Source organism: Corvus hawaiiensis, chromosome 7 (assembly GCF_020740725.1).
Source record: "Corvus hawaiiensis isolate bCorHaw1 chromosome 7, bCorHaw1.pri.cur, whole genome shotgun sequence".
Classification (NCBI taxonomy): Eukaryota; Metazoa; Chordata; class Aves; order Passeriformes; family Corvidae; genus Corvus; species Corvus hawaiiensis.
In genome coordinates, this window is record NC_063219.1 from 15,337,669 (window position 1) to 15,351,080 (window position 13,412).

The following is a 13,412-nucleotide window of genomic DNA, read 5'->3' on the forward strand; positions in this document are numbered from 1 at the left end:
TTAGAGGTGGAATGAAGGAAAAGTGCATGAAGAAAAGAGATGAAAATATTTTCATCCACAGACATTCTGTGCTTTGGATTCAGAGCTGTCATCCCACTGTAATTCAGGAGTACTTTAGCTGGAATTAGTCAAGATTTTTTTCATTTACATTAATTAAATGAGTTCAGAAAACGTTGTTTTCATTCCAGTGTTTGTGGTGCTCCTCTGAACTTGTTTCCACATGCAAATAGGAGCAGCCTTCCCTACCAACAGCAGCCCTGAGAAAGCTTAGTGGCCTTAACCTAGAACATGAGGAGTTTCTGCAATGGATTATGTATCATGCTGGCTGGCTTGAAACCCCAGAAGCTCCTGTCCAAGTCTGCATTCCTATTACAGGCTACTGCTGCCATTACACCAGCTGCTGCAAGGTCAGAACCTCTTCAAGACATCCTTGTTTGTGAACAGTAGATAAGATCTGAGAAAAGACATTTTTAACGTTAAGTCTGGATGAGCTGAATTATTGATGTTAATGGCTATGGGTGCTATACCTGTTGCTAAAAAATACTGTAATACTTTGTTGTAATTCCCATTTGGAAATGCCAGTATAGCTAGATGAGCAGCAATAGAAACAGTATAGGTTGAGCAAGCTATTGATGAACAGGAAAGGCTTTTTAATGATTTTGTGTCTTGAACCCTGTAGCTGGCAAAAGAAATACATAAAGAACATGGTGAAAAGAGTCAGACTGCTCTTCTCCTTGCTAGAGCTGGCAGGCATCATAGGTGCTCGAGGTTCCATGATGGGATAGTTGCATGTATATATAGATGTACCTATATATGCACACACATATAGTTTTGACTGACAGAGTCTGGATCAGACCCAGCTGGTCTTCAGCAAAATGTGAAATTTCTGCTGCACAAGTCATGGAGCTTTCTTAGGTCCAACAAAGCAATCAAGATGAGAATTTTTTGTTAATTTTGAACTCTCATATTTCCAGTAAAATTGAGATTGATAGCATTTGGGGAGAAGAAAGGGTCAATAGCCATGGAATTACTGCCCTTATTTAAAAAATGATCCATTTTATTCTTTCTTATTTCAATGCAGATACACATTTTAACCTACTCAAAAGGCTCCACTATTTTTTTTAATTCATTAACTCTTAATTTTATTGACAGATCTATGACTAAATTTCCTGTACTGCTTTGAAAACCTTTCCCAACGTCTGCTGCAGGTATGTCCTATTTCCTTGGCCTGGGGGATGATTTTACATTAGTAACTTATGTATGTAATTGGAGAGTGGCTCTGTAGGATGCACACAGATCCAGTCTGGTCCTCAAGCTTAAAATGGTCTAGCTCTGATTTCTACCCTACATTAACTCTGTTGTCTTTTGACTGCTCAGGCTCAGGGGCAAGGTAGCAAGTTTGATATAGGGGAATAACATTTCCACATGCCAAAATAAGAGTTTGCAGTAGTCAGCTGCAGCCTCTTTTTCCTTCTGATAGAATTTTATAGCTGAGGATATGAAGCTTTGCACACTTCATGGCCGTGCAGTTCCTGAGCTGCAGTGGTGCAGAACGTGACTTGGCAGCACTTCTGTGCTGGGTCAGCTGCCATGGAGCTGCCATAAGGAACCTGGCCATGGCACACCCAAGTTGCTCCTTGCATTGCCTGGGCACTTGCACTCCCTGTGTTTCCTCCAGCCCCCTCAAGTCTGCTTCTGGGAGAGATGTTGTCATTCTAATCCCTTCAGGATCACGGAGGATCAGTAGGAAAGTGTGGTGGGATTAATACAACCTGCAGATGAAGTCTAAACCTGCTGATAACATCAGATTCATGGTCTCTGCCAGCTCACTCTCACTGCTGATATGCAGCAAGTGCAGAACAGCATTGAAAACTGAAGTACTTATCACTTTTATTAAATAATGTGAGCCCAGACACCTCTTAATTGTGGAACTTCACAAACTATGAAGCCGTGTAGTATTTGGAATGGATGGGTTAAAAATATTTTATTTGCAACTCCAGAAGACTACTGTAGTCTCTTGGTGATGAATACATGTATTTTTATTCCATATTGATAATTTATATATTTCTGCATCCATAACTTTGATCTCAGCTTGTCTGGGATGTTGTTAATTGGCAACATTTTATTATGTTGTCCAGAAGTGATTACATGTTAAAGTGAATTTATATAGCAAAAATTCTTTGCTAAATATGTGAGAATTATATGGATGAACTTCGTTTTTCAAATTACTTACTTGTATGTACACACGAAAACAATTTTCTCCATGTACTAGCTTGTATTTTAAACAGCTCTTCATGTTGCTGTTGACCTAGCTTGTAATCTCATTGGTAAATTAGTACTTACAGTAGTAAAACAATAAGCATCATTTTGCATAATTGTTCACATTTACGGAAAATACTGTGCTTTAACTGACTGAAGTTTTCTCCCTGTCAAATACTGACAGATAAAAGCTGATGTACAACATGCCTGTGCTCTGTCACAATAGACAGCGCTTGCAGCACAGAGGAGAAGCACGTTCCCGGCGGAAGGCAGCGTGGATGCCACCTCTCCTGCGCTGTAGCTTCGAGCCCAGGCAATAAACTGTATTTAAGCGAATCTCCTCTCCTGTAGCACTACTTGCAGTAGCAAGCGATGCGTTTATCCATTTTGTAAATAACTTTAAAATTGTGGTCTCGGCCCTGAAGCTGTGGTAGGATGAAAAACGGGGGCAAACTCTCCGCCGGGGCAGAGCGTAGCCGAGGCAGCGCGGTCTGGGGCTGGCCGAGGGTAAGCGGGACACACGACCGAGGATTTCGGTAGGGTTTGGTAATTTGCTGACGACAGAAACCTTCGGTGATCGGAACGAGGAATGTCCCCCAGCGCCTTTACCTGCCGACGGAACGGCAGCCCCAGGCTGCCTGGGGCGCGGGCAGCGCCCGCCGAGAGCGCGCTGGCCACCGCCCGGCGCGGGCGGACCCGCTCAGCGGCACCGCAGGGATCGATCGGCACCGCAGGGATCGATCGGCACCGGGGCATCGGCACCATAGGAATCGATCGGCTCCGTCAGGATCGGCACCAGCGGATCGGCTCCGCGGGGATCGATCGGCTCCGCGCGCGCCAGCCGCCCCCGCGCGCCCAACGGCCCCCCGCGCGCCCAACGGCCGCCCGCGCGCCCAACCGCTCCCCGCGCGCCCAACCGCTCCCCGCGCGCCCAACGGCCCCCCGCGCGCCCAACGGCCGCCCGCGCGCCCAACCGCTCCCCGCGCGCCCAACCGCTCCCCGCGCGCCCAACGGCCGCCCCGGCGCTGCGGGGCCGTCGCCGCCCCCCGCGGCTGGCGCCGGTCCCGGCAGGGCGGGGCGAGGCGCGGCCCGCGCGCCGGAAGTGAGCGGCGGGGGGAGCCCGGAGCGGCGGCCGTGCTGGGGCGGCAGCGGCGTGTGGGGAGCGGCGTCTCCGCTGCCGGGCAGGGACGCGCCTCGGCCGCCGGGCGGAGGTGGTTCCGCGCTCGGCGGAAACAAGGAACGGGAAAGGAAGGGAGCGGCGAAAGGAACCGGTATCAGCGGCCACCATTAGCGGCGGCAGGAGGAGCAGCAGCAGCAGCAGCAGCAGCAGCAGCCGCCGCCGCCGCCGCCGCCGCCGCCGAGGGGGTCTGCGGGCGGAGCGGACCCGGCTGCCGCCGCCGGCAGCGAGCGGGAGCGAATCCGGTGCCTCTTCCCTCTGTTCTGTGGGGCGTCGCCGCTGCCCGCCGGGGCTCCCCCGGAGCCGGGGCGAGGTGAGTGGCGGAGCCGCCTTCGTGTCGCTCTTTTCTGGGGGGCGGCGGTGGCAGAGCCGGCGGGCGGCGTTTCCTGCCGCTTCCCCTCGGCCCCCGAGGCACCGCCGGGGCTGGGCGGGAGCACTGGAGCGAAGGGGTGCGGGAGGGGCGCGTATTTACTGGCCCACGCTTGTGTCCTGCGCCCCTCCACGCCCCAGACACGATCGGGTGTTTTTTTCCAGAGAGGCTGTGCTGTGCTCGTGAGTGGTGGAGGCTTCTTGTGTGTGTGTGCCCCCCGGGTTTTCCCCGAATGAGAGACATGCCTCGGAAGAGGCTGGGAAGTGAGCCGGGGATGCGCGAGGGATGTAGTGTGTGGCATGCAGACAATGTCAGCCTGGGTGAGTCTCCACCCTGTGCAGCCGCAGGCAGTCGGGTCCCCGGCGCAGGCATCGCCGAGGAGCGCGCTGCTGCCCGCGGAAAAAACCGCGCAAATCCTCGTTCCTGGTGCGAGAGGGAGTGATGGGTTAAAAACCAAACGCCAAATCCCCAAACCTGAAATCTTTTAAGCTTTTTAGCCATATGACTTACTGAAGGCAGGTTGGTTTGCGAAGAGCCTCCCAAGCAAGCTTGATGCGTGCGTTGGTTTTCATGAAACTGGGAGAGTGGTATATTATCTTTTCTGCATGGGGAAAATCATTGATGGTGGGAGGGAAAGGAGGAGTGTCTGTGTACAGGAGTGTCACGTGACCTTGTAAAATTCATATGGCTATACTTCTTTTTCTCCTGCACTAAAGCTGGTTGTCTTAAGAAGCCAGTGACTTACCTGTTCATTTTGGAAGATTCTGGGTTTTTTTGAATTTGTTATCTTGTGGGGCGGAAAAGAATCACCTGCGTGTTTGGACACTGTCTCTGCATTTTATCATTTTTACTAGTATTGTATATTTTACTGGGCTGTAGGTGTATAGAAGGGGATGAACAGCGGTCTGTGTAGTACAATTTATTTTTTACTGGTGGATTACAGGTACACTGCATTTGGCAAATGTAAACTATTTCATACGTCTAATATCTTTACCATTCATGTGATAGATGAATGTTCTATGAGGTTGTAGAATCACACCCAATCCATTCTGAAGAAATTGCCCGTTTTTGTCTGTTCCCCCAGTGCCCTCCAGACATGGATACATTACCTTAGAGCAGAAAAATTAATTGATGAATTCTAGGTGTTTATGGAAACAATATGTCTGAAACAACCACTCTTCCAATTTTATTGTCTTTAATCAGCTTTTGTCCACTGAGAAGTTTCCTGTTAAAATAGAGGAATGGGAAAATTACTTGATAAATCATCTTGAAGAACAAAAGTATAGGTCATAATCTAGGGAATACTTTCCATATAAGTTGTATAAAAATCTAGACACATCCCTGTTTAGTACACTTATACCATTCTTGGTTGGGTGTGGTGGATAGTGGAACACAGAACTGTTTTTCTGCACCTAGGTTGGTGTGTGATTTTTCATATCACTGGGTGATAGTCAAATTACCGTACGGAAATCCATGTTACAGAAACTTTTTGCTTTCATACAACAGAAAGGTAAGTATCACTATGGAATTTGTTTATTGTCCTTGTACAATTTTGATTGTCAGATAGATATTTCCTTAAGATGGCTTCGTTTTTATACTCAGATGATATGCAATGAAGCATCCTTCTACCACTGCTTCTCTGACTCAGCATGTGGTGACAGTGAAAAAAGTATTAATAAGAGATAAACCACAGTTCAGGAAAGCAGTGTAGTGTACCAGCTGTTAATCTCTTGAAAGAGTGTGAAAAATAATGTGAAAGAGAACACTGGCAAATTTTGCATCTTTAATCTGCCTTCCTTGCGTAGTATCTGGAGACTACTGCCTTCACGTTTGAATTTAAAATACTTTTTTTACAATGGAATAGTGTATTGACATAAACTGCTGTCAGCTTCTGGTGTGTTGCAGCCTGTTCCTTTCTCAGTAAAGTGAGCCTTGGTGCAGAGAACACCTGTTGGTTTAAAGTATTGTGTGAAACTGCAAAGGCTGTGATGCCTTTTGTAGGTAATGGTTCACTGTGGTTGATTTTAAGAGGCTTTATTTTTCAAAAGGGTGTCTCAGTCTTCTGGCTATCAGAATATATGGGTATTGCCTTGTTTCCCCCAAACCACTTAACCTTTTTTAGCTGTTGCTTCTTTGTTTGAATTTGGTCCTTTATCTATTCCGTCAGCATTAAGGATTTCAATAGAATCAACTGGCTTTTCTAGCTAGAAATAGTTAATTCTTTGTGCTTTAAATTGAAGATCCTTATCCTGTGTTAGTCTCATTTTTACTGGTCATATTTGCCTTCCTTCTTCAAATGGTTTTCAGCCGCTGGAGGGGGAAGTAAAAACCTATCAAACTGGGACAGAGTTAAATCTGAGTGACTAAGCCAGTTAGGCAAATACTAGGAAGAATGGTACTGAAGATCCCAGCCATTAAGTAATTTACATCACCTTAATAGAAGAAAAATCCAAATCACTCATGTAACAAATAAAGCCAAAGGTTGCAAAATAATCACACTCCGCCTTTTCTGTTATGTTAAACAATGGTTTTATTATGGAATTTTCAAGTAGAACTGAAATAATGTACTTCACAACTTCCTATTAACATCTGTTCATACTGAGGACCCTCCTGATTAAATCTAGAACTTGTTGCAAACAATTATCAAAGCCAGAAATGTCCCATTTCTGTTTCTGGCCCCACTAATAAGCCATTTTGTCATGTTTCACACCCTTCCTCTGCAATTGCTAGAAGAAAATGTGTTGATTTACAGCTAAATCAGGCAATGTCAGATGAACAAGCCTTATAAAAAGGTGTGATCCAGATCTGTTTTATTGCTAAGGGTTAATAATACATTGAAATGACAGCAGACTGCTGAGTAGTCAGGTTTAACCCATTTCTATGTGGGGGTTAATTTTGTTTAAGAAGACATAAATTATGAAACAAAAGTTGATATAATGGGTAAGTTCTCTTTAAGAATTCAAAAAATATCTTTGGTAGTTGGCTGTCACAGATTTTGAGTGAGTACATACATGGAATGTTTTCTACCTTAAGGAATGTCTACAAGGTTAGGGAATGCCAGTAAAGAAACTTGCTCTGTAATTGCCTGTTATAGTTGATCTTCACATTAGCAAGGGATTTTAAGTTTCTCTTGTTAATCTGCAAGTATCTTCATCACTTTAAAAAAGTGTTCATTTAAAATGGCCTATTATTTTTATATGTTAATACGAGAAATTAGTAATAAGTATACAATTAAACATATCAGTCCCTGGGAGAAAGAACTAAAATTCAATAGTGATAAATAATCATTATAACATTATAACAGGTTATAATCATTCATATAGGAAAATTATATAAAGACTAAGAAAAGTATCTGCAGAATATTTTTATGCAACTTGATCCAGATATATTGACTGATATTTTCTGACATCTTAATGAATTAAAGTCACTTCTGTATTTTGTTCCAAGTAGGAGTTTTAGTTACTTGCTATATCCAGCTTTAGTGGAAGTGTTTTGTGTAAGGTGTTAAATAGATTGTTTGTTGAACTTGTTTTTTAAAATCCATCTGTTAGTGAAGAGCTCTTGAAATGTCTTGTTCTGTGAGCTGTCACTGTACTTGTCAGGAATTGTATGGAGAAAGATGACGTACATGAGAATTTGAAACTGTCCTAACGTTAAATATTAGGAAAATAATTTGTTGCCTTCTTACATCTTAGTGAGTTAGTTGGATTTTAGGAGGGGAGGAGAGGGGAGACAGGCCTGGGGGTGGGGAAGGAATTCCAGGGATGATGTAAAAACAGTCACAGAATATAATTTTTACCCGTTACTGAATTTCTAATCTCAAAAATTCATCAAAATAATTTAAACAAATGTTATCAAAAAGTTGACTGAATCTTCATTGCCTCTGGTCTTTTCAAGAGAGCAGTGTATACGGTGAAAGTTCTTATACAAAAATATTACAGTGAGTCTGGTGAGGGAATTGCTATCCGCAGTAGTAGAACTCTTGTATTTACTTAAGTCAATACTGTAGTGTTCAAGAACTCAGGTTGCTGGTAAAAATGCACTGATCTTGCATAGTGGAAATGATAAACTGAATACGGATTGTTCTCATTTTCTGTGAAAATTATCGGAATTATCATCCCTTATTGCAATGTTAACATTGTATTGTTCTAATTACTGTATTTGGCATCTGATGAAATGGTCATGTGAGGGTGTCAGTATTCTGTCAACTTAAGTGTTTAGAATGCCAAGTTGTGTTCATATACAAGCACCTTACTGTTTCCTGCTGTTTAATTACATCAGAATAGCTGATTTCTAGCAGATCAGGATTAGAAAGAAATAGGAGCAAGAAGTGACATCATTCTCCAGTTTTGTGACTGCTAAGTTTTATTACTTGTGTCAGTATTGCACTTTCATCTAAAAAAAGTCTTGGAGAAGTTAAATATAGAATGAAATATAAATATAGAAATGATATAGAAATATCATTTTTCTCAAATGTAGATCTGAAGTGGAAAAACATGCTGTCTGAAACACACATTCAGAAAGGGGCTGGAGGGAAGCTCATTGGTATCTTTCATCCTCTCTGATAACTTCACCCTTCAGAAAGCTTTGGGAGCAGTAGTAGGGGGCCTGGCAGAAACCTCTGTTCATGTGACAGTGAGAGCCCTCTGCCCACTGCTGGCATAGGGTCCTTTGCTGCTGCCATTGCTGTGATTGTCTCATTGTCCTTCCCTTTTCCCAAAGACTTAGCAGTTGGTAGGACCTGTACTATTCTTGGTATCTTTTTGTCCTCAATACTGGGTTAAAGTAAATTTTAAAAAAAGTGGAACTGTTCTGTGCTTACAGTCAAGATGTGCAATGAGTTACTTCTTGTGGTTACTTTAAGTGTTGCCTTCGTGGCTCTTCAGTAGGAGGGAACAGTTTTCTCCCGAAAGAAAAGCTCCAAGTAGAGCTTGTTGCATGATACATGGGTAGATTTCATCTTGATGCAAATTCTGGCATCATGTTCCCACTTTTCTGCCTTAAGAACTGCCACCTGTAGCACAGAAAAGGTAGTTTATTCTATGTGATCATAGTCTCAATGTTTGAACTTTTTTATAGACTCCTAGTAAAATTGCTCACCCAAACTAAAATTGTTGTTGGGCAAGTAGTGTCTAGTTCTGCTGTTGTACAGTTGTGTATCAGTGATTTGTGAAAAATTCTGCTGGTTCTTCAAGGAAGTTACTGTAAACTCGTCAAGGATTACTCTGTGCAAAATTATACTTCATTTTCTGAAATCCATTTGGTCATGGTAAAAGGAAAAATGTTTTCAGAAGTGTCCAAAAGACTTAATTGCAAACCTTACCGAAACTGTAATTGGCAAATTTGCATTATCTGCTTGTAAAATTGTATTTTAAAGGCTGTATCATTGAATAGTGTTAGAAGTGCAAATAATATGTAGTATTATAGTAATAATAGTATATATAATAATAGTATGTATATATAATACTATATATAATAATAGTATGTATCAAGCATTGATGATAAAACAGTCCCATCTCAAATGGTTGAATTCTTACTCTGATACCACCTTTGCAGTTAAATTCCTTCAATATATGTAATAAAATTGCCTGCTAAGTGCAAAAATAAGTGTTGAGTGAATTACTGCATAGTGTGAAAAATGCTAACTTTGCAACACAGAGTTCATAATGTGGGGGGTTTTGTGAATGTGGAATTTTATTCTTCTTAGAATTTAGAGATTATGCTAAGACAGTTTTGCCCTGTATTGTTTCAATCAGTGATGAAAAAAGCCCTAGTGCTCTTTTGATGTCTGTGGATTTCTTTAATGTCTATTATTATGGTGAAATACTCTGTCTAAAATGCTGATTTGATTGGTTTAATCACTGGGAAAGTATATTGAAACTATGTTCGACAGATTTTTCTCTCTGTCAAAGGTTGTGTAGATTTGTAGTGGTACTTTTATGTTTAACTGTGAAGTTGCTGAATCGATCCTTGTGATATACCAGTAGTGAAAAAGATGTGATGTCACCGCAGACTGAGTTGGTATAGAAGATAGCATCAGCAAAACAAATGTGCAGGTTCTCTGAAGGAAGTAGAGTTCCCCATGTGATGTTTAAATACTTGTTCAGTCTCTAATCTCTGTACAGATGCGTTTGCTAGGCCTGGAATAGTCTGTGTTTGCATCTCTGACAGTGCTGACCCAGTCTCAAGAACTCTATGTTCTACTCAGTGGGCTTTTTTTTTTCCTTGTAGGGTCCCCTAAAGGGATAGTATTAGTAAAAGTGGAGCCTGGAGAACTTTTTTTCCCCCCCTTACACTTTCCTGACGGAATTATCCTTAGATAGCTTTAGAAATCACTAGACTATTGCGCATTAAAAATACTCATAAAAAAAGCAGAGATGGGCAAGATTAAATCCATATAAATTCTGTGATCCAGTTAACAGCATAATCCACAGTGTGCCAAATTGATAAAATTGAAGAGGTGATGTGTTGGGGGCTGCTGAAAGAAGAAGAGAAGCTACATCCTTCTATACATCTTCCTAGATCATGTACTGTTTTGCAGAATTTAAGATTCTTTTACTTCTGGGATGTAAAGGCATTTTAAAAAATAAGGACAAACTCCTTTCTAGGCTGCTGTTTGCATCTTAGGAGCATGAAAAGACTTTAGAATTTGTTGCAGGAAATACTTTGCCCTGTGATTTTGTAAATAATTTCATTTTCATATCTAGATGATAATGTTATCTGTACATATTTAGACAAGCTGCTTTATAAAACGGGGATGGATTCTAGCTCAGCATGGAAAACATACTTTCAAACATCTTAGGTACAAGACTGATTTTTGCCACCTAATGATGATGTTCCAGAGGTGAAATTGGCATGGGAAGCTTATTAGCTTTGCAGAAATACTGTGTTTGCATACTAATTGCCTTAATTTTAATCCCACGGGATTTTTTTTTTTACTTTGTCTCTGAGCTCATTGCTTGTTACTCTTTTATAATTTAGAACAAGAAGTATTGAATTAGGTAAGAAGAGAAGTACTCTAACAAATATGAAACCATTTCATTATGACTATGAGAGTGTTCCCTCATGTTTTCTCATATTGTTGCTGAAGAGTAAATGAAGATGAGATCCTAAGTTCTTAAATTTGTGTTAACTCTGAGACCCTGTGTAAAATCAATGCAATATCTACTCTAGCTGCCTGCAGAAGCAAGGACAGTGTTCACTGCCCAGGGAAATTTCTCACAATTGTTCTGTGGGAAGTACAGTACTTATGGACTGTGTCTGGACTTAAAGCCTCAGTCTTTGATACCGCACTGCTGGCTGTTCCTGAGCAGTTTCTCACCTGTGTATGGGCTGTTCTTGATTTCATCCTGACTTGCCTGGTTCATGCCTGTATGGTGATGAGGCCATAGGAATATTGATTCTATGCCAGAAGCCAAGCATTCCAAGCTGTCTTTATTTATAGAATCATAGAATCATTTAGGTTGGAGAAGACTTTTAAGATCGAGTTCAACCATTAACCTAGCGCTGCCAAGTCCACCACTAAACCATGCTTGAGTTGATTTTCTATATATAAAGGTCATTGGAGTCTAGATGTAAGAAAAACACGCACAAAACCTCAAACAAACATGCTAAACACTTACTTGTCCTTACCTTAGTAATTTTGCTTCTTGCTCTTCTCCTTGCTAGAAAGATCACTGTGAACTTGTTTCACTGCTTAAAATTGAATTAACCATTGTTAGAATCTGTTTTAATACACCAATGCTAGTTTGGACTTTCAAGGTGTCAGTAATCATTCTTCTTCACAGGTGACTAAAGACTTAGCACAAATGTGGTTTATAATGCATTTAAAAAAAACCTCCCCTGATGAAAAAACTCATTTTAGGTTGTTCTAAGCCTTTAAATAAAAATGACATACAGACCTCTGTTCTCCAAGGAAGTTGTCACTTAGATCTTTAATGCATGACTCAAGAGAATGACCTTTTACTTGAAGGAGTGGGTCTGAGTGGCTTTGACAGAAACACGGGTGATTGCACACTGTTCTTGGAAAAGTGTTCTGCAAGTTGTGTGTATCAGTGCACATTTCTGGTACTCTGGAGTTTAGTCAACAGTAGTTGTGTCTGATAGTTCTTCTGTCTATTAAATGGGGGCATTTTGTTCAGGGGTGGAGGAGGGAAGTCAGTAGTTTTCAGTCACTAGTAACCTTGCAAAGCAGTAATACTTGCTGAAACTTTATCCATCTGTGAGCGTGTCACAGGTCAGAACAGTTCTAGCTGAAGCTGGGTAAGAGAAGATCACTATTTCACCTCTACTCTGTTGTGTCTGTTAATAAGTTACTTAGTGATATGATCAGTTCTGTGAAACTGAAAGGCTGTTTGTCAGATTGATGTGACTGCCAGAAATAAATTCCTGCCTAGCGTAGAAGGAAAAAATTATTTTCATAAAGAAATGTTCAGTTGTTCTGGATTAGAGACCTCTGAGATACTTTCCAAGAAGCACAGCAAAAGTGAGAAGTCTCATTTTCAGCAATTACATGGCAGGAGGAGGGTCCCATAGAAAAATGTGAGTGTTTCTTCCTTTCTGGCAGCTTGCAGAGCAGAAAATGGAAACAGTAGGGAAATGAGTGAAATTTTCAAGAGGACCCACATATCCACATCACAGTTGTTAAAGTGAAACATTTTAAAGTGTCTTTATGAAAAATGCTCTGTGTTAACTGCTGTCCAGTTGATTGTGCAGTATACAGCTTAACCTTCTGTGCTTCCTATCCCAGTTAGTGAAAATCAGAGATGTTCTAGTTAAAAATAAGAGAAGGCAAACCCCCCAAAAGCACTGTCCTTGTAATTAGCTTGAATGAAACTTTGTTTTGATACTGTTTATGTCTGTTTAGCTTGAATGTGTGCAAAAACTTCAGAAGGTTCTCAAAACCCACAAGTTAAAATAAAAAAAGGCCCTTGGGATTAGTTATTACTACTTTATAATGAATCTTAGATTATCTTTTATCAGCCGGAAAAGAATATTTCTGGAATGACTGGCGTGCATTGTGAGGTTGAAAGTCCAGCACAGAGTAAACAAAGTATTTTCAGACTATGCACTTCCAACGTCAGTGATGTCTCCTTTTTGAACTGTGATTACTTGGGTGCCTCTCTTTTTGCAAAGAGGTGTCAATCTTCATTCTCCCGAAGGATCAGGTAGTTAATGTATTTATGGGTATGATGAAGAAAGTTAGCTCAGACTGACTGTGAGGCCTGAAAGCTTAGGGAGTGATTTTATGTGTCTATTATTTTTCTAGGTCATTAAAGTATATTAGCTTTGTGTGGCCTTTAGATTTAAAATACACATAGTGTAGGAGAACAACATTCACTTGATACAAATTACTGTGATTTAATGTACACGCTATCTTGCTATCCTTGTCATGGAAAGAGTTTAAATTGAACCTGTTGTTGCTTGCTTTATGGCCTAACTGATTTGAGTGCAGTACACAAGGCAAGTTATGATGTTATCTTTCACTTTTTAAATTATTCCTCATTATTTATTACTCCTGATGATTAATGTTTTCCAGTAATTCTTGTGAAGTGTATACTTTCTAATTCTTAAAATAGCAACACAAATTTTGTCCTGTATAATGTG

At 41.3% G+C, this 13,412-nt stretch overlaps 1 protein-coding gene and 1 long non-coding RNA gene across 3 annotated transcripts in view; both read left to right on the forward strand.

Moving 5' to 3' along the window:
- LOC125328904 overlaps nucleotides 1-1,208 on the forward strand; it is a 114,787-nt gene extending 113,579 nt beyond the window's left edge. Inside the window, exon 4 of the long non-coding RNA XR_007204942.1 lies at nucleotides 1,153-1,208. This is a non-coding gene — a long non-coding RNA (uncharacterized LOC125328904). The remainder of the gene's footprint in view (nucleotides 1-1,152) is intronic.
- A 2,469-nt stretch (nucleotides 1,209-3,677) lies between these two features.
- The window catches only part of RAPH1 (Ras association (RalGDS/AF-6) and pleckstrin homology domains 1), a 94,071-nt gene continuing 84,336 nt past the window's right edge, over nucleotides 3,678-13,412 (forward strand). For both annotated transcript variants that reach the window (XM_048309286.1, XM_048309288.1), the window contains exon 1: nucleotides 3,678-3,749. The gene's annotated coding sequence lies outside the window, so the exon portion shown is untranslated. The remainder of the gene's footprint in view (nucleotides 3,750-13,412) is intronic.